The following is a 22,522-nucleotide window of genomic DNA, read 5'->3' as shown; positions in this document are numbered from 1 at the left end:
TGTCTTGATCCCCCAAATCGAAGTACTGTGTCTGAACCTATCTACTAGCAATAAGTCTACTATTTTTCATAATAGATTTTGAGTGTTTTTCTTTTCTGAGCAGGAATCAAGTCTTTATGCTTTGTATTTACCCCCCTCTGCAATACAAAGAGTAGGTTTGCAAGAACATATGTTGAATGCAGGGATGAGTACTGTTAGGTTTTTATAAAGTGCCAGTCAGGGACGATGTGCTTTTAAGTTCTAAGTATCACAGAATCAGTTCTTATTAGAGCTACCAATGACTGTTTAAAAAGTTTAATTGAAAAGAATAGATGGGGCTTCCCTGGTGGAACAGTGGTTAAGAATCTGCCTGCCAGCGCAGGGGACGTGGGTTCGAGCCCTGGACCAGGAAGATCCCACATGCCATGCAGCAAATAAGCCCATGTGCCACAACTACTGAGCCTGCGCTCTAGAGCCCGTGAGCCACAACTACTGAAGCCTGTGTGTCTAGAGCCTGTGCTCTGCAACAAGAGAAGCCACCGCAATGAGAAGCCCATGCACCACAACGAAGAGTAGCCCCCACTCTCCGCAACTAGAGAAAGCCAGTGCACGGCAACGAAGACCCAATGCAGCCAAAGATAAAACAAATAAAATTATTTTAAAAAATAAAAAGAATAGATGACTAGACAAAGGTCACACAGCTAATATATTTGTTAAGCAGGGGGCTGAATCCAGTTCTTGCCTCTTGATGTTTGGAGGTCTTATTGTATTATATGGTCACATATTGCCATATAGCTATGTACTCATTTTCTGATCCAAAATATAGCTCCAATACATAACTTCAGCACAATAAGGGTAATTCTCAAAATCATTTCCAGGGGTTTGTAAAAGCTATGCAAAACAATAATCAAAGCAAAGAATGGATACTCCGATTCATGTTTCTTTAAGAAATTTCGATTTTTTTTAAAGGATGCTGCATGCTTTTGACTGTGTTTGATCTCACCCATCTCAGGAATTTGCTCCTGGTATTTACTAGCAAATAAGTGGAAGGCTAGAAGCATTGTTACAAATATAATATTTACAGCCGTACTCTGCTGATCCGTAAATATGGGCTGCAGATCAGCCCAGCAAAATGTTCAACATTAAGCATTCAAGGATGGCAGGAAGCCCTCAGTCATTGCTGCAAAGATCATTTATCACTCACTGTAATAGCTTTTAGTTCTTAGTATGGCAGACAGGACAGTGAACTGACTGTGGAGTCAAAGAGAAGTAAGTTTGTAATTTTCCTCTGCTGCTTACTAACTAGCTGAGTAAACTTGGAAAAGTTACTTCTTAAGTCTTTGTTACTTTACATGTAACAAAGGATGATGTAACTGAGGATAATATTTCTACATCACCATGTTCCTGCAAATGCATTGATGTGTTTTGCTGTTTCTATCTTCCTCATGCAATCTCTGAGCTCCTATAATGTTTATTCTCCTCATTTTTTTCATTATGGGCATGTTTGTTTCCCCCTTATTGGATTGTAGTTCTGTGTGTATAAACACATAAGCTCCTCCATGCAAGCTTCCTCCACTATCTAGTAAACAGTTTCTCAACCTTGACACTACTGACATTTTGGGCTGAATAACTGTTGTGTCCTGTGCATTGGGTGTTCTGTCCTTAGCAGCATTCCTGAAATCTACTGGATGCTAGTAACAGTCCCTCCCCTCACTCTCCAGTTTAACAACCAAAAATGTCTTCAAACTTTGCAGAATGTTCCCTGGGGGGCAAAATCGCTCCAAGCAGAGAACCAGGGATCTAGCACAGTGCTGCATATAATGCAAAGCACACCAGCCCTAGATCAAGAAGTCTCTGCAAGGAACAAGACAATGCTGCCACTCTCACCACTATTATTCAACATAGTTTTGGAAGTTTTAGCCACGGCAATCAGAGAAGAAAAATAAATAAAAGGAATCTAAATTGGAAAAGATGAAGTAAAACTATCAATATATGCAGATGACATGATACTATACACAGAGAATCCTAAAGATGCTACCAGAAAACTATTAGAGCTAATCAATGAATCTGGTAGAGTAGCACGATACAAAATGAATGCACAGAAATCTCTTGCATTCCTATACACTAATGATGAAGAATCTGAGAGAAATTAAGGAAACACTCCCATTTACTATTGCAACAAAAAGAATAAAATACTTAGGAATAAACCTACCTAAAGAGACAAAAAACCTGTATACAAAAACTATAAGACACTGATGAAAGAAATTAAAGATGATACAAACAGATGGAGAGATATACAATGTTCTTGGATTGGAAGAATCAACTTTGTGAAAATGACTATACTACCCAAAACAATCTACAGATTCAGTGTAATCCCTACCAAACTACCAATGGCATTTTTCACAGAGCTAGAACAAAAAATTGCACAATTTTTATGAAAACACAAAAGACCCTGAAGAGCCAAAGCAATCTTGAGAAAGAAAAATGGAGCTGGAGGAATCAGGCTCCCTGACTTCACACTATACTACAAAGCTACAGTAATCAAGACAGTATGGTACTGGCAAAAAAGCCAGAAATACAGATCAATGGAACAGGATAGAAAGCCCAGAGATAAACCCACGCACACATGGTCACCTTGTTTTTGATAAAGGAGGCAAGAGTATACAGTGGAGAAAAGACAGCCTCTTCAATAAGTGGTGCTGGGAAAACTGGACAGCTACATGTAAAAGAATGAAGTTAGAACACTTCCTAACACCATACACAAAAATAAACTCAAAATGGATGAAAGACCTAAATGTAAGGCCAGACACTATAAAATTCTTAGAGGAAAACATAGGCAGAACACTCTATGACATAAATCATAGCAAGGTCCTTTTTGACCAACCTCCTAGAGAAACAGAAATAAAAACAAAAATAAACAAATGGGACCTAATGAAACTTCAAAGCTTCTGCACAGCAAAGGAAACCATAAATAAGACAAAAAGACAACCCTCAGACTGGGAGGAAATATTTGCCAACAAAGCAGCTAACAAAGGATTAATCTCCAAAATATACAAAAGCCGCTCATGCAGCTCAGTATCAAAAAAACAAAGAACCCAATCAAAAAATGGGCAGAAGACCTAAACAGGCATTTCTCCAAAGAAGATATACAGATTGCCAACAAACACATGAAAAGACGCTCAACATCACCAATCATTAGAGAAATGCAAATCAAAACTACAATGAGATATCACCTCACACCAGTCAGGATGGCCATCATCAAAACATCTACAAACAGTAAATGCTGGAGACAGTGTGAAGAAATGGGAACCCTCTTGCACTGTTGGTGGGAATGTCAATTGGTACAGCCACTATGGAGAACAGTATGGTGGTTCCTTAAAAAAGTAAAAATAGAATTACCATATGACCCAGCAATCCCAGTACTGGGCATATACCCTGAGAAAACCATAATTCTAAAAGAGTCATGTATCATAATGTTCATTGCAGCACTATTTACAACAGCCAGGACATGGAAGCAACCTAAGTGTCCATCGACAGATGAATGGATAAACAAGATGTGGCACATATATACAATGGAATATTACTCAGCCATAAAAAGAAACGAAATTGAGTTATTTATAGTGAGGTGGATGGACCTAGAGTCTGTCATACAGAGTGAAGGAAGTCAGAAAGAGAAAAGCAAATACCGTATGCTAACACATATATATGGAATCTAAAGAAAAAATGGTTCTGATGAACCTAGGGGCAGGACAGGAATAAAGACACAGACGTAGAGAATGCACTTGAGGACATGGGGAGGGGAAGGGTAAGCTGGGACAAAGTAAGAGAGTAGTATTGACATATATATACTACCAAATGTAAAATAGATAGCTAGTGGGAAGCAGCTGCATGACACAGGGAGATCAGCTCAGTGCCTTGCGACCACCTAGAGGGGTGGGATAAGGAGGTTGGAGGGAGACGTGAGAGGGAGGGGATATAGGGATATACGTATGCATATAGCTGATTCACTTTGTTATACAGCAGAAACTAACACAACACTGTAAAGCAATTATACTCCAATAAAGATGTTAAAAAAAAAAAAAAGTCTCTGCAAGAAACTCCAAACTTAGTGCAGCTGAAATTGGATTCATCTTCTTCCCTTCTCCCTAAAACTGTTCCTATCCCTTCATTTCTGATAACTACTAGTTGCACAGTTATCCATGGATCAATCTAGGGAGAAACTTGAGACACATCCTTGCCTACATTTTTGCCAGTTTTATGTTGTTTCTGTAGACTAAAAATAAAATTTAAAAAAAAAAGAGTCTCAAGTCAATCCCCTCTTTTCTACCCCAGCTCCTTCATTTTTAAATAAATATTTACAGAAGGACAGTTACATTGAATGTATATTATATGTAGTCTGTCCTATGCATAACTACACCTTGAATAAACAAGATCATGACCTAAGCCATGAGATAAACTAAGAACTAAAAATGAAATTTCCAAGGACTGTACTGTATGGAATGTTGTATAGGAAAATTTTAAGAATTTTTAAACATTAGAAATTCCTCTCCTCATCTCATCTGTCATCTCTCTGCCACCAGAGAGATGCTACCACTCAATACCATGTCTCAGCATAGTGAGTGATTACACTAATGTCACTTTAAGACACCCCAAAGTAGTGTTGTTGGTACAAACACATGGGTCAGCTATACTAATCTTACAACAGGCAGATTCTAGTACTTTGGTGATTTGACAAATTTAGTGGCATTTGCTCAGAATGAGGTCAAAAGAAATCACCCATAAGATTTTACTTAATTGAGATAGAATGATTAATTTGCTTTAATATTATACAATTAAAATTCACAGAATAAGAGAGGTAATTTCTGTGTGAACATGTGTGTATGCATGTTTGAGAGAGACCAACCATTAAACAATATTGTCATCCTCATATTTTTTTCTCTGAATGAAAGGCCTCTGTTTCTTTTGAACTCAATCACTTTGTTTACTTTTCTGAATAGAAATAAAACTAAAATAACTGCCCTTTGGAAATGAGAAATTAAAGCTCATCACAGATGGTGGGTGTCTCCTCTTGTCTGGTCATCTGGCTGATTTCGAACAAACCCCTATTTAATTCCTTTCTCCTGGAAAATTTCTAATCAAACCTTGGAAAATCAACTCCATCAAACATCACCCACCCCACTTCCTACTTCGAAGGGAATAAAAAGATGAAGGTAGAGGAATTCATGACCTTGAAATGTAAGCAAAACACCATCTAATAACCACTGTAGAGAACAGAATCTTCACTTCCACAGAACAGGTGGCAAAACAATTACAGATGTGCAGCTGTTTTATGCCATCAAATTCTCTACGGAGAAGCCGGAGGTGATTGTTATGTAAAAAATGTGTTTTATCTCCACAGAATATATTTAATAAAACTGTGAGGTATGTAAATGTGCCAGCCAGAGGTAGAATCATTTTATAATTTGACTATAGTTTTGTTTATATTAAGAAATTACACTTATTAGCGTAAATCATCTAAATGATAAATTAGCATAATAGAAACATCTCTGTAATAAAAACCTGCCATTCTATTACCACATAGCTTTATTTCTATGAGACTTTATTAGTAATGAATATCAAGCAGGCCAGGAGATGTAATATATTGCCTAATGTGGTATCGTGGAATGGAAAACATACTCCATGAATATGCAAACTCTATTTCCGTACATAAAAAATTGCTCTATAAATATATGTCCAGCATCACCAACATGGTGGCTGTTATACTATTTTCTTAGCACACCTCATCCTACATATACCTGTAATTATAATATATTCAAAATGACTCTTCGCTATTCAGGAAATGAAACGATAAATGAAGAAATGTATGGTGGGGCTTACCATGGACACTGCATTATGAAAGATATTATAGAAGAAGGTGGGTAGGAAGAATGGGAGAAAGGAAGAAAAAAACAGGCTGGAGAAGGGCGAGTGAAAAACTAAAAGAAGAAAGTGAAACATTTCTCCTTGAAGCCTTAATTTAACCCTTGAGTTTAGCATGTAATTCCTACTACAAAGATAAAGGACAGAGGCCCAGATAAATGAGGAGTTGTCTGTAGTTACCCAGTAGGTTTGAGTTTGAATTCAGTCCTGATTATGAGTTGCCTGCTCATTAGTTTCTTGGAGAGAGAATGGGAAAGGGCAGGGAAACTGGAGAAACAGTTTCGGAAGTTGGCACTTTCACATCCACCAGAGCATCTCTGCTACCATCTATTATCTATATCAGAATTCTGTACACTTTTGTGTTTGAAAAGAAGTTTGGAAACCACTGTACTAATCTGTCCACGCCTCTTGTTCTCTATGGTTTATAGTTTCATCAGTATGGCAGAACCAAACCACCCAGAACACTAAAAACGGCAATAAATGTTTCCATAAGGGTGAAATGAGATCCTTGTGAAGCTCGAAGATGTTGGTGAGGAAGCTTGGTGAGGAAAGACTGAAGAAGGTGAGACTTGCCCCAAGTCCTAAAACATGGGTTAGAAATAGAAAGAGGGAAAGGATTAGCTGATACAATTGTGAAAACACTTGCAATGTGTGGGTTTTTCTCCACACCAAGCTATTTTCCAGCACCAGCTCAGCGTCCTACAATTCGGCTCAATCCTGACACAATCTACCTGGAGGGAGCATCAGGTCCCATAGGCTAAGGGCTCAGTTCTACAACACCACACCCACCCGCTTCAGATGCCCTTTGCAAGTCCAGGTTGTCACTGGGCTTCTGACCAATTAGTTGTAGATTGAAGGTTTCCACCACTCCCTCCTTGGGTTAATTAATTTGCTAGAGCAGCTCATAGAACTCAGAATGTTTATTTACTCACTAGATTAGCAGTTTATTATAAAAGGGTATATATAACTCAGGAATAGCCAGAGGAAGAGATGCACAGGGCAAGGTATGTGGGAAGAGGCGCTCTGAGCTTCCATGCCCTCTCTGAGCACGCCACTCTTCCTGAATCTCCACGTGTTCACCAACCTGGAAGCTCACTAACCCCTTCCTTTGTTTGACAAAGGAGTGGCGTGCTCAGAGAGGGCATGGAAGCAGCACGATTGATTAAATCATTGGCCATTGGCAATTGAGCTTATTATCTAGCCCCTCTCCGCTCCCCTAAACCTGGCTGGGACTGCAACTTCCAACCTTCTAATCACTGTGTTGGCTTCACTGGCTAACAGCCCTCATCCTTTGGTACTTTCCAGAAGTCAACTCACTGACACTACAAAAGACACGTTTATTGCTCTCAGCTCTCGTCACCGGAAACTCCAAGGGTTCTAGGAGCTTTGTGCCAGAAAAAGGGGCAAAGACAAATATATATATTTCTCATTGTAAATCACAATATCACAGCTGATGAGGGAGAAGCTTTCTGATTCCAGGAACTCAGATTTTCTAGCCAAGTAACACTAAGTTTCACTAGGAAATTGTCTTCTCTAGGAATAAGAGAAGTAGTTAGGAGTATTTGTTTATGCAGAATACTGCAGACTGAATGTGTCCTCCCCATCCCAAATTCCTGTATTGAAACATAATCCCCCAAGTGATGTATTTGGAAGTGGGGCCTTTGGGAGATGATTAGGTCAAGAGTGTGGAGACCTCAAGAATGAGATTAGTGCCCTTATAAAGGAGACTCCAGAGAGCTCCCTTGTCCCTTCTATAATATTAGGACATGGCAAGAAGACTGTGTCTATGAAGCAGGAAGCATGCCTCACCATAACACCAAGTCTGCAAGTACCTTGACCATGGACTTCCCAGTCTCTAGAACTATAAGCAATAAATTTCTATAGTTTGTAACTCACTGAGTCTATGGCATCACATTATAGCTTCCTGAATGGACTAAGATTATTGAAAGGTGCTAGGGAGTAATAACAACATTGATATTTGGAACAGACCAGGGTCATCCACTATTGAGAAAATGTCTGAGAATAGGTGTTTACTACCTCACAACTAAGCCATTTTGAATTGTTCTAATATTATTGTATTAATGTACTTCAATTTAATAAGTACTATACGTTATGAAAGGCTTCCTTATATAAAACAAAAATCAGTCGAAGACCCCTAATCCATCTGGGGAGACTGTAAACCACTGGTTGATACTGTCTTGCTCCAACTCTGACCTCCAAAGTTTCCACTCTCTGAGAATGGTGATGCCCCTCTCTGCTTCCGCCCCCCATTCTGGTCACACTTTTCTGTTGGTGGGATAAAGGGGTTAATAGCACAGACAATAGTGTTAAATTGTCTGGCTACAAATCTCATTTTCAACACTAATCCTTGACTTTGGGCACTTATTTAATTATTGTGCCTCCATTTCCTCCTATGAAAATAAAGGTAATCACAAACATCTCAGTAGTGGGTAGTGACAGATGAGTGAGATGGTGCAGGTAAGTGTTGATTCCAAGCCTGTCACAGCACACATACTTGTTGAATGATAGTTGCTGTTTCTGTTAAAACTGGTACAAGACCTGTCATATTATATAGGATTTAAATTTAGTTCTTGTTTTCTCTTGGGCCAGAGACTTCTTACAAAGCCTATCAACGTAATGCTTTCCTCCCCTTCTATTTTCTAAAGACAAAAAGGGAGTAAGAAGGGGCTAATTTCCCTGGAAATAAAATCAAGCAGCTTTCTCTCCACTGAATGGTAAAGTGCCTATTCAGTCTAACCACTTTGTGTTGCGTAATGTAGGAAATTAGAGTTGATGAGATGCCACAAGCTTCCATATTCTTTCTTGCTGCACATAAAACTGTGTCTCCACCATCAATCAGGTAATCTTAGGTTAGCTGCATTCAGAGTTCAGCAAGATGCAAAAAAATAACTCTTTGCGTGCCAACTATAGCAGAATTACTCTGCAAGTAAGTTAGCAGGAATACTCATCTAGCATTATTTCTGTTTCCTGGGATCATGCACGACCTCTGTTTTTATTATGCCTCTTAGTAACTTTGATTGTCAAAGATGAATTACACCTGTGCAGTGTAAAAAGCAGTGAAGTGATGTGATTAAGATATGGGTACTGGGATTATACTGCAAGATCCACGTTTTGGCTACTCCCCTCATTAATTTGTGACCTGAGCAACATTATGTAACCTCTGGACCCACAATTTCCCCATCTAGGAATTTTAATAGTATCTACTTTGAGGGATATTGAAAAGTTTAAATAAAATACACAAAAAAGGTTTAGTACCATGTCTGACACACATACACACACTCATGCACATAGACAATTCATCTGGTAAATGTTAGTTATTGTTGCTATTAAGGTCACATTCTAGGGAAGGGAGCAGAGAGCCTGGATTCCAAGAGGACACAAAGATCTCTACTGAATCTCAATAGGATGGGCAGTGTGCAAGTTACATATGCTCTGCTGAGAGTGCAGAATAGAAGAACAGGGAAAGAACATACATTTACAGAACGCTTCACACGTGCTGGGCATGGACTGTACTTCACAATTCTTATTTCACTTGCATTCCTTTTAAAAATTTGGAAAGTCAGCAAACTGAAACTCTAAAATATTAATTTACCAGAGGTCTCAGAGCTAAGATGAGAGCCAAAATTTGTTTAGCAATAAAATCTATGCTTTTCATACTTCACCATACTTCCTCTATTTATCCTGTCTAGAGAAATTTGGGCAAAGCTTCACAGACCTAAAAGAAATGAACTTTAGTCATGGCTTGAATGGTCATAACATTGCTGACAGTATGATAAAGAGGCTGACTCTTCAAATATATATATTGTCTTTTTAAAGGCCAACCTTTTATCTAAGATTATTTATCTAGTATTTTGTGATATCAAATGTGCTTTCTTCAAGGAAAAGATGGTGGTGGAAGATACCAGATGGCAGATTGTTTCTTTCTCCTTAGTATCCACTATATTTGGCCAACCTCTGCTAGTTTCCACACTCCCTCGTCCTTTTTTTTTTTTTTTTACTAATGTTACAGCTTATTGTTTGGAATCTCAAATTCTTTCTCCTTGTAACACATATTATATCTTTTTTCCTTTACATAATGCATGAGAGGAGGACATGGTTCCCTTAGAAAGATGGAAGTAATGGCAAAATCAGTTTTGAGCAATGCCATCGGAAAAAAAGGGTGATTATTAGAATTTTGAGGGGGCAATGAATGCACAGCCTAAAAAAAATAAACCGGTGATATTTATTCTTTTATGTTTGGTTCAGTATGAGAGATGGAGGGAGAGGAAGGGGTGGTGGGGAGGGGGAGAGAGAAAGGGAGGGAGGGAGGGAGGGAGGGAGCGCGCGCGCGCGCGCGCGCGCGCGAGAGAGAGAGAGAGAGAGAGAGAGAGAGAGAGAGAGAGAGAGAGAGAAATAGGCATGAGAGACATGAGAGACAAAAATGGATGTTGAAAGTAATGTGACCATGAAACCACGGAGAGGTATAGGAAGGAGAGGGAATAGGTTGAAGTCTGGACTTAGCATAACATAGTATCAAGGTTCAAGAGGTCAGGATTCCAACATAAATCTTGTAAGAACTAGCTTTGTGATTGTGAAGTGTCACAGTGGATTTCAATTAGCTGGCAGTCTGCTAATCAATCTCCAGATACATACATTCTATCTAGATTGGCATCACATCTCAGTGAGTCAAGAGCTTGCACTTATTTATCTGTTTAACTTTTGCACATGTGACTTTTGCATCGTCATGTACTTTAACAACATATAATGCAGGTAGAAAGTGCCTGCATTTCAAAGGCTTAGCAGCTGGGGCATTTGAACTTCTCATGCCCAGAGTGACATTCCTCATCTCCCAGGGCAATGTGATGCCACGTCCCACATCTCAGGGGAAAGCAACATTCTGAGTGTGGTCAGAAACACAAATAACACATCTTCCTAAGAGACAACGTGTTTTCAGCACTGTTGCTCTGAGTAGGCTGCCCTTGCCCTGAGTAGATGAGTATGTTATGCTATTTGGTCCTATTATGACAAAAACAGCAATTTAATTCAGATTCAGTTGACCATTAGATTCAATAACGGTGGTGGCACTGAATTTGCAGTATGAGTGGCACTGACAGTACCTGAAATGGAGTACTGTAAATATTACTGCTGGGAGATTCCTGCAACAGCTGCTCGGTTGTACTGTAAATGTCTCTCTCCTCAAGGGAGGGCTTCCTGTCTGACAGTTTTACAATGCTTCTATGTCCAGGGGACAAAAACTAGATTTCCCTGGAAAATTGCAATAGAGACAATTGTGATTTTCTGGCAGTTGTATAAAATGTATAGAAGCTTCTAATTTCACATTCAAATTTGAAAGTGAAAGGCTCACTCCCTCTTTGAAAAGCATTATTTCAGTGGGAACTCTCCCAAGTAAGCAGTAAATGTTATTTTTCTATAAATAGACAGGGTCTAAACACTTGGCTCAAATACAACAAGGTTCTGTGCTCCATCCTTTGGGACAACCAAAGTTAGGTTGTATATCTTCTATATTTAAGCAGCATCTTCTCTGAATTGCACTTTGTTAATTTCTACCAGTTTGTCATTACTTTACTATACTTTATAATAATCTCTCCCTGATATTTAATAAGAAGCACTACTGTGTTTATGGAAACAAACTCATTTATTTTACAGTGATGTCCTAACAGCTGAGACCTGCTAAAGTCTCCCAGTGTGTGGCCCTACAACACAGGAGCATATATTTCTAAGGATTGTTAACGTTACTGTGATTTAGATGGAACACTGCCTGATAAGATAAGCTGCTGTATATGTTAAGCACAGTTACCCTAGGTAAGGATTTTGCGTGACAATGGGAAAAAATACTATATGCTACAGAAAAAAAATTTTTTTGATGATGCAAACAGAACTTGTTCCAAAATGCAACATTCTCTCAATTGCCCTTGTTTTTTTTGTTTTGTTTTGTTTTTGTTTTCTTGTACATGGCTTTATAGACACACTTCTTGTGGTGTTTGACCAGTCCAAAAGCCAAGTTCACTTTTTTCTCTAGGTACTAATCACTTCAGTTTCTTTGATAGGAGTACTTTCCTGACGAGAAGTTTTGTACTGGTGTGCCCAACACCTGGGCATAGTGCTCTGGAGTGTACTAAATGAGTATATTATACTATTTGAACTAATTATGACATAAACAGTTATTTAATTCATATTCAGTTAACCATTAGCCTACAACCATTATTTCTTGCAGTTTACAATTAGGAAATGGGGAAAGTGCTAGTCTTCTGGGGGCTATAAATGTAAAGTATAAACTTAGGGTGAGTATTACCATGCTCTCAAAATATAAAAACCCTGCTTCTTTAATGAAATGTATGCTCTTAAGATCCTTGCATGGGTTTTGGCTCTCTGAAACATTCTATGAGACATCACCTTAGATCTTTCTGAGGTTTTAACAGTGGGTCTTACATTTCCATCCTGGAATTGATCTTGGTCCAGAGAACCTTTCTTTATTTGAGAACCCACTGCTGTCTGAAAGACTGTTCTGGATACTTCATATATCCTTCAAATTATACTTGGGAACTGAATAGTTTATTCTTTAGTCCATCTCTGTCTTATTTTATTACAGAAGGCAGATGGCACCTTCTCTATTCCATCTGGAAATACCCATCACTATCTCATCAAGTTAATTAAGTACATTTCATAATTTCCACATTACTCAAGGTGACAGTTTTACTAAATTTTCTGCAACTTCATAAACTGTCTCCTTTCCTACAGCTTTTTGTATTATTTTCTTCCCAGTCTTCCAAGCCTTGACCATCAAGGTCCTTCCAGCTTTCATTAAGGGTTTCCTCAAGGCTTTGACTGCTTCTGCTTGGTCCCAAAGCCAATGTTACAGGGTTTAGATTTTTATTATGTATAGTATAGAATAGTTGGCTATAGTATAGTATTATATACAATATGCAATATTTTATAGGACTTTACTTCCAAGTTCAAAATTTCTATTTGCTTAGTATTGCCTAACTACCTACCCTAGGACTTAGTGACAGAAGACAACAACTCTACAATGATCATGGATTCTGTGGGACAGGAATTTGGACTTAGCACAATGATCTGGCTTATTTCTGCTTCATGATGTCTGGAACCTCAGCTGGTAAGACTCAATGATTAGGGGTAAAAATATCTGAGGTATCTTGACTCACATGTTTGGCTGTTGACTAGGATCTCAGCTGGGCTTGTAAACCAGAGCGTCTGCAAATGAACTTTGTACGTGACATGGAGACCTCAGGAAAGTTGGACTTCTTAGTGGGCTCTAAAAGCAAGTATTCCAAAAGCCATGTTGACTTTTATAAACCAACCATTGAAATTACCTAGTGTCATTTTCACCATACTCTATTGGCCAAAGCAGACACAAATCCAACCAGGTTAAAGAAAAAATGATGTATACCCAATCTCTCAATGGAAAGAGTGTCAAGCTAACATTATAGAAGAGTAGGTGCGATGGAAGATACTGTTACATTTGTCTTTGGAAAATATATTGAACACATTGGCTAACACAATGCCACATTTTTATAGTAGCATTCTTGTACTACACAAAGCAAAAATACACATTTCCCCCATTATCCTACATAAATATATTTTAATTTTGAATGAAAAAATAATAAACCTCTATACATTATTTTTTGTATGAATCATAACCCATGTTCCCATCGCTGTTTTAGACCTACCCACTCATTTTATGTATGAGTAAGGTAAGTTGCAGAGAAGCAAAGAGACTTGACTCTGGTCACGTAGCACTAACATTAAAATCCACATTTTAACTGTGTTCAATGGTCCTTCAATTAAGCCAACTAGCCTCTCATCTGAGCTACTTATTAGAATATTTTCATGGTAAGAAGTATTTTCCAATCACTTTATAAATGATTCAATTCCAAAGTGATTTCATATGAATAACCAAAACAAGACTATAACAATGGGAAAATATGAAGTAACTTCATTTGAATGAACAACTTGTTATGTCAGTGTTTGAAAACTCTTTTCAAAGAAAACAATGACTTTGGTTTAGTAGTGATTAAGATATGTGTTGATGTTTTCTAAGGGCAGTAAGGCATCAGAAATCCCCATTTCAGGAAGTGTGAATTGGAGTTAAAAAAATTAAATTGCCATTAGATATTCAGACATCAAGAAAAACTTTAATGATGAATTTCTTAGATATCTACTATAGAAAAAAGCATGTATGTCAAGCTGTCATTTAGTCTTTCTCAATCTTTTAAAATATCAACACAGAAAAATCTATCCATTGGCTATTAATTCCTATGACTAGAGAACCAAGTTAATGGATCCAAGTTAACGAAGAGGAAGAAAACTGAGAGGATAAGATTATTTCTATCATCCTAGATTACTGGTTCTACAATTGACCTTTCAACATTAGCCAGATATCTCATAAAGCATGAACTTTTGAGTTAAAAGACTTTGATGCAAGGAAAATTACTTAAGATAAAATATAGGGCTTCCCTGGTGGCGCAGTGGTTGAGAGTCTGCCTGCCGATGCAGGGGACGCGGGTTTGTGCCCTGTTCCGGGAGGATCCCACATGCCGTAGAGCGGCTAGGCCTGTGAGCCATGGCTGCTGAGCCTGCGCTCCGCGGCGGGAGAGGCCACAGCAGTGACAGGCCCGCGTACCGTGGAAAAATAATAATAATAATAATAAAAAAAAATAGTATACGAACAAACCTAAAAAAATCGTTTCTCATAAAAAACATGTATTGAGACTCTATAATGTCAACCTTTACTATTGATGAAGATGCAATTTAAAACTTCTTTATCTCTTGGTTAGCGAAGTTAACCAACAGATAATTGATAATCTCTTAGCACACAATACAGGGAACACACACACATACAATTTTTCTCTCTTCTTGAAGTGATTATAGAAACTAATATCAAAAGGAGCTAGAAATTAATAAAACTCTTTTGAATCAAGCACTTATTATCCCCTATCTATCTATATATATATAGAGAGAGAGATTGATCTATTTATTTACCTTTATGTCTACTTATCTATAAAAATTAAATGTGCCAATATTCTTTAATGGTCATCCTTCTTTGGGGAATTTAATATACAACAGAAAAGCTTAACAGAAACAAAAAATTATAATTGTGACCAATATACATATAGTGTGTGTGTGTGTATGTGTATGTGTGTAAAAACAATCTAAATGAAAATGAAGTGGTACTAGTTACTAGGTAATAAATGTTGGAATATAACCAGAGAATAAAACTGGAAAGCAGTATACAAAATTGAAAATGCTTGAATAATGTATGATGGTTGGGGTTATGCGTATTTTTTAAATTCTATTTTCCTTCAATGTTACTATAATATAAAGTACTAGACTTTGAGAATTTTGTGGAGATTTGTGGCAAAGAATATAACTCACTTTTTGGGAGAACTACTAGAAACCAATTTCTCTCTTTGTAGACCAATGAAGTTCATGTTGAGGCTTAGAACTGCTATTGCCATTTGGCCATCCTAAGTGACTTCAACCTGTAGGATGAAGAAGACACCATGGAATGATAAGTGTGAGGATGAAAATAAACTATTTTTTTATGCCACTGTATCAAAATAATATTGAACAGTGGTAATCATCTATATGTGAAATACCTAAGTGACTTAATTTATTATTTGGGCAGAAGTGTTGACACCACTCTATGTTCCATGAGTAGATGCAGATTTATATAATCAAAATAGAGTACACAGGTGCCCATCCACTACCACCCCTTCAGCTCTTGACATTTCCATGACAATAGGAATTAGTTTAAGAATAAGTAAGGTTAATCAATTAGGCCAATGAAACATGAAGGTTTCCCGAAAGATGCCTGACCTCTAGTGCCTTCTCATTCTCTGCTTCTTAAGTTGTCTGAGATGCCAACTGCCAAGTATCCATCACCCAATAAGTGAGACCTGGTTACTTCAATGTGGGGCACATCAATTTTCTTGGGCCTTTTTCACATTTTTCCCCATGCAACACTGTTCTTGAAATGCAAGTGATTTTTCACTCTTTATGTTGAGTGTGATTCTACTCTCTTCTGGATGGGCCTTGATATTTTGTCTCCTACTGTCCCTTTCCAATTTGTCTGAGGTGTAACCTTCTGTAGTAATTCTAAAATGAAGCTGTACTTTTGCATGTTTCTGAGGTGAGTGGAGAATACTGCTGTTGCTTGTGTCCTATACCCACTATTTTGATTTCATTGGTCTCGGGTGTAGACTGGGCATATGGATGTTTAAAGCACTCTATGTTGAGAACTACTTCCCTACTGGAACCACGTGTTTTAGTTTTCTGTAGATAGGGTTCTCTTCCCTAGTTGGGGAATCCTCCACAATGTGGGAGATTTCGACTGCAGATACGTCAAAGGACTTGTCATGGGATTTCATTTTGTCCTAATGCCTCCACGGAAATCATGTTTGGTATGCATACTACTGGTGGTATTAGAGACAGTTTTACATACATAAATAGACAAATACATAAATACACACACATATATATTCATTTGTAACAATTAATACATATCTCAAATCTGACTCTCTCACAGTCTGCAAGAATCATTTTTCTAACAGAAATACTAACCATAATAATTAATGTTACTCTCCTGCTTAGAGAGCTTTGTTGCTTCCCCATAACATTTCCATCAAAAATTCAAACCCTTTCTTAAGTTCATATCCAGGAAGTTTAGAATCTGACGCTTTTTTAAAACTTAAGCTTCATTGCCTGAAACTCTTCCACACTAGGTCTTGTCTCTAGACATATCAGCAAGCAACAGTGCCCTTCATAAGGACGACTTCTTGAAGAGAATTTTTCTTCTTGGGTCCTTACCAAACTAAATGTAGAAAGTGGTATTTTTGGTGTTTATGAAGAATAAAAAAAGTTGCTATCTCTCAGGAAAGGTGACAACAGCAGAGGGTCCCTGAGTTGCATCTGAAGCATACTAATGTCAGGGAAAAGAAGTGCTCCTTCCTTGGGTCTTTGACAGTCATGGCAACTTTCAGCATCACATGTTCAGAGCCAGACGCTGTCTTCATCTGTTTGGCAGAGACGAAGAGAAGCTGTGGAAGGGCTGCCAAGTTTTTAACAGAGGGGCTTTCAGATCCAGAGCAGGGACCCTCCTGGACCAGTGGGTCCAGCCCGCCAACTTCATTCCCAAAGACTTGGCAGGCTGTGAACTGTCCTCATTAAAATCCAGTTTGGATCATGGCATTTTTTCATTCCCACCCAGCTGGTAGCCAAGGAAAAATACAGATAATAGGAGATACCACACACATAAAGACAGACACACACACACACAGACACCCTGCAAACCAAAAATTTAAACTAGAAGTAGGCAAAACATCAAACTCATTTTTAGTAGTTGTCAACAGAATGCTATCTAGGTAGCTTCATGCCCCCAGAGCCTTCCTTTAATCATCTTCTGGCTTCTTCTCTTTTTTTTTCCTTTTTTTCTTGCTGCCCTAATTATTCCCCACTTTAACTATTCCCCCTACTGGCTTTAATTAAACTTTCAGCTTGTTTCAGCTTGTTTGCCAGGCAGGTTCCCTTTCACTTTCAAAGCCCAGCCCAATTCTTGTGTCTAGGCAGTCAAGGTTATCAAGGAAGTCTGTCAGATCCTTGCTTCCTCAGGAGTTTTTCTCATCCTCTCTCTGTGATTTCTGCGATTAGTCAATATGAGCTCAGCTCCAAGGAGAGGCTCTGTTTTCCGAGATTAGAGAGGCTGATGTTCTGCACACATTTTTCTCCCTTGTCACTTCCTCTCCTCATTCCCCCTCTAATTGAAATGTAGTTTCATCACATTTTGATTCTGCAAAATCTATTTAATCTTCTCTTTAGTCTTCTGTGGTCTTTATACTCTTGGAGGAAATATCTACCATGAGCTCTGGGATGTTGAGTGAGCTGCTGAGGCCTTTGGGAAAGTAAGAGTTATTTTTATTATTGGCACAATCCTGTTTTGCTCCCTGTCTACGCTCATTATAATGCCACAATCACAAAGCTATTGCTAAGGTCATGAAAGGTGTTCCATTAAGAAAACTACATGTTTAGGTTTTATGTTCTTCATCAAGTGAAATCTGCTAAGGTTAAATTCTAATGGGGATTGTCTCATGATGAACCTATCTTTCTTTAAGAGCGTTGAGGGATAACTTTAGGGAAAATGTTGATTGTCAAATGAGAATGATAGAAAATGTCTTGTAGTTTTTTGAACGAAACATTCATTTGTTCATTCCAAGTATATTTATTAAGCATTCCAGTGGCAGGCACAGTAATAGGCATTAAAATTAGAGAATATGAAGCCATTCCTCCTTTTAAGGAATGTTGGGAAACAGATACATACAAACATCATTACAACATGGTATGGTAGGTACTGAAATAGAGGTATGCAGGTGGAGATAGTAGTAGAGGCAAGTCAGAAAGATGATCAGTGGACCAGAAATTCTGAGAGGATCCCTGAATGATAAAAAAATTAGATGGGAACACATGAAAGTGAAGAAATCAGTCTCAGGTATTTACCAGAGAAACCTGGTGCAGAATGAGGAGTTGTGTGTGGAGAACTCAAAGCCTACAGTTAAGAGACTGAAAAGTGGGGCGAGTTAAAGACAAGAAAATAAGCCCCAAATAGAGTCACTTAAGCTAAGCCCCACATGTCACCAAACTGAGATTTAACTTACAGTTTCAGCTCTCTTAGAAATGGAATCTTAAACTAGTATATCAGGAATTCCCTGATCAGCATTAGCTAGGTAAACTGCCTGAGAAACTCCTACCATTCCCTATAAGGAAAGTAACCTTGTAATAACCAATCCACTTTTTTGCCGAGTACAACTTCCTTTTTTCTGTTCCTTTCTGCTTATAAAATCTCTTGCCTTACACAGCTCTTCAGAGATCCTTTCTATTCGTCAGACTGGATGTTGCCTGATTTGTGAACTGCTAAATAAAGCCATTAAGATCCTTAAAATTTGCTCACTTGCATTTTCTTCTTTAACAGAGGCAACAGGACATACCCTACATAATTAAAAGAGGAGCTATGCTAGGAGCAGTGAAGATGCAGGCACCATTGCTTTTTCCTATGACTAATGTAGTGAGTGTGGGCCCCAGGACCAGTCAGGCAGGACAGCGTCCCCAAAAAACTAATGATTCCAAGGCATGGCAAATCTTTTCACACAGAAGAAAAAGCCACTGGAAGATCTTCACCACATTGAATCTATAATCACAAGACAGACATCATTTATCAGAACACAGAGAATACCCTACAGAATACAGAAAATATACCCAATAGAAGGGTATTTTCAGTGAATATCCTTGTAAAAGTTGAGGGATTCCAAAAGGAATACCAGAAATATCTAAAAAAGCAGATTATTATAAACAAGATTAGTATCAGACACAAAAAAGTAATGTAAAAGGCATTCAGTGGGAGGCACAGCACATTTTAAATGATAAAATTCAATCTACACAGAAGACATATTAACACTGACATCATTTAAATTTAATGGCTTCAACAAACCAGAAACAATTTTTAAAATGTATATTGATTCTTAACATGTGTCTCTGAAAATTCAGTTGTTTGGGTAGAAAAATAAATAAGAAAATAAGATATGGAATATTTAAATGACTCAACAAGATTTACTAATATTTATACATACACACATATACATACACGTGTGTATATACATGTGTATACATGTGTATACATGTGTATACATGTGTATATTTATACATGTAAATACGAGTGAACTATATGAAAAAATGTCATTTTTTTCCAAACTGAAAATACACAAGATTTTCAAGTACACATCAAACTTTACTTGAAAAATTGATCATGTATATTCCATTAATAAGAAATAAATTTTAAAGAGCAGGGTAACACAACAAAAGGATGTGTTATAAAAGCATGGAAGGGAGACATCTATGACCAAAAAGGGTCAGGAGGGATGCATGAAAAGGGGGTTTTGATGGATGAAGGACAATGTCAAGTGGATCATAGTGAAAGGGCATTCTAGGAGAGGGAATGGCTTGGAGAGGGTTGTCTTATTTGTCTTATTCAGGGATTTTTCAGCTTTAAGCAACTCAAACTCATTTAAACAAGCTACAGCAAAAAGTGACAATTTATTGGAAGGAAAGACCCATATGGAGCCAAAGGCAGGTACCCTACAGTCTGGAAGCAGGGACTACAGCAGGAATTAAGCGTCTCTCTTTCTCTATCTCTCCTTTGTCTTCTCCCTCTCTCTCTCACACAAGACTGTCTCTCACCACATGCTGTCTCATATTTTCTGGTCTTTATCTGTTTTATTCTTTTCCCTTCCCTGATCGCTTCTCCTTGCTTCTCTTTGCTGAGAAACAGCCCATAAGTCTTAGAGATTCTCTCAAGACAAACATATAAGGAAAAAAAAATTAACATTCCTGAGTATCAATTCCAAATTCTTTGAAAATCAAATGTGTGCTGTTTGGGGCAAGGGCTCGTTCTTAGTTCAAGAGACTATAGGAGCTCAGACAGGGAAACATGATCTCCTACCTGTCTGCTACACGCTGTGAGGGCAAAATCTTTCAGAAGATATTTAGAAGCATAGGTGAGAAGGTGACAGTAAATGTGGTTGGAAAGGGAGCAGAAATAAAATTATTAAAGATGTTGGTTTTAGCCACCCTCCTGCCACTGTAGGTAAAAGAGAATACTTGAGACATTCCAAGCAGTGTGCCATGAACTTAGAAAATGGAATAGAGAAGCTAGAAACTAAGAAACCGGGAACATGTCAAACACAAGAGTGGGAAGCAAAGGTTATATTCAACAGGACATCTTTCAACCTCCAAGTTTAGCCTGATGTTAATGACTGGCACCCATTTGGCCTGAAGTGCCTAATAATAACACTCTGACCTGGCTCATTCAGGTTTTGAATATCCACAAGTTGAAACGTAAAATACTGATATTGAGCCTCTTAATCTAAACATTGAGATAAAAGAATGTGAATAATTTGGCCAACATTTGAATCCTTGGATTGAGTATTCACATTTCTGTCTATAAATCTCATTTCTCCTTGAATTTGAACTGGCCAATTTCCTTGTCATAAGAGTATAGGTAATGCAAAAGTCGATTGCATAACTGAAATAAAAAAATATACAGCTCTTAGAAAGCTACATTTACATTTAATATGCCTTTATAAAGCTTCAATTTCACAACATTTTAAAACATAATGGGTCCCTCCCCACAGCCTGAGTGAGCCAGAGATCCCTAATCAGCCACGCCTTTAACCCCCGGCCTGTCAGGGTGAAGAACAGACGCCCTCAGGCAACCTACACACAGAGGCAGGGCCAAATCCAAAGCTGAACCCCAGCAGCTGTGCGAACAAAGAAGAGAAAGGGAAATTTCTCCCAACAGCCTCAGGAGTAGCAAATTAAACCTCCACAATCAACTTGATGTACCCTGCATCTGTGGAATACCTGAACAGACGATGAATCATCCCAAAATTGAGGTGGTGGACTTTGGGAGCAACTGTAGAATTGGAGTTTGCTTTCTGCATTTAATTTGTTTCTTATATTATACTTATTGTAGTTTAGTATTTACAGTTTATTATCATTGGTAGATTTGTTTATTGATTTTGTTGTTCTCTACCTTTTTTTTATATATACATATATGTATTTTTTTCCTTTTTCTCTTTTTGTGTGTATGTATATGCTTCTTTGTGTGATTTTGTCTGTGAAGCTTTGCGTTTACCATTTGTCTTAGGTTCTGTCTGTCCGTTTTTTTGTTTTGTTTTAGTATAGTTTTTACCGCTTGTTATCATTGGTGGATTTGTTTTTTGGTTTGGTTGCTCTCTCCTTTCTTCCTTTTTGGTTTCCTTTTTTCTTTTATTACTGTTAAATTTTATTTTTAATAATATTTTTATTTTAATAACTTTATTTTATTTTTCCCTTCCTTCCTTCCTTCCTTCTCTTTCTTTCTTTCCTTCTTCCTACTCCCCTCCCTCCCTCTCCCTCTCTCTTTCTCTCTCTCTCTTTCTCTCTCTCTCTGTCTCTCTCTTTCTTTCTCCCTCCCTTTTCTTCTGACCCGTGTGGCTGACAGGGTCTTGGTGCTCCGACCAGGTGTCAGGCCTGTGCCTCTGAAGTGGGAGAGCCAAGTTCAGGACATTGGTCCACCAGACACCTCCTGGCTCTACGTGACACCAAATGGTGAAAGCTCTCCCAGGGATCTCCATCTCAATGCTAAGACCCAGCTTCACTCAACGACCAGCAAGCTACAGTGAGGACACCCTATGCCAAACAACTAGCAAGACAGGAACTCAATCCCACCCATTAGCCTGCCTAAAATCATAATAAGGTCACAGACACCCCAAAACACACCACTGGACACAGTCCTGCCCACCAGAAAGACAAGATCCAGCCTCATCCACCAGAATACAGGCACCAGTCCCCTCCACCATGAAGCCTACACAACCCACTGAACCAAACTTAGCCACGTGGGGCAGACACAAAAAACAACAGAAACTACAAACCTGCAGCCTGCGAAAAGGAGACCCCAAACACAGTAAGTTAAGCAAATAGAGAAGACAGAGAAACACACAGCAGATGAAGGAGCAAGGCAAAAACCCACTAGACCAAACAAATGAAGAGGAAATAG

General features: G+C 38.2%; 1 protein-coding gene across 1 annotated transcript in view; it reads right to left on the bottom strand.

Annotated features, from left to right (window-relative positions):
- Nucleotides 1-22,522, bottom strand: part of CDH8 (cadherin 8) — a 1,195,405-nt gene that overhangs the window by 905,735 nt on the left and 267,148 nt on the right. The window contains exon 6 of the mRNA XM_079908493.1: nt 15,313-15,419. The gene's annotated coding sequence lies outside the window, so the exon portion shown is untranslated. The remainder of the gene's footprint in view (nt 1-15,312; nt 15,420-22,522) is intronic.

This window comes from Stenella coeruleoalba, assembly GCF_951394435.1.
Source record: "Stenella coeruleoalba genome assembly, chromosome: 20".
NCBI lineage: Eukaryota > Metazoa > Chordata > Mammalia > Artiodactyla > Delphinidae > Stenella > Stenella coeruleoalba.
This window is presented reverse-complemented; position numbering and strand designations above follow the sequence as displayed.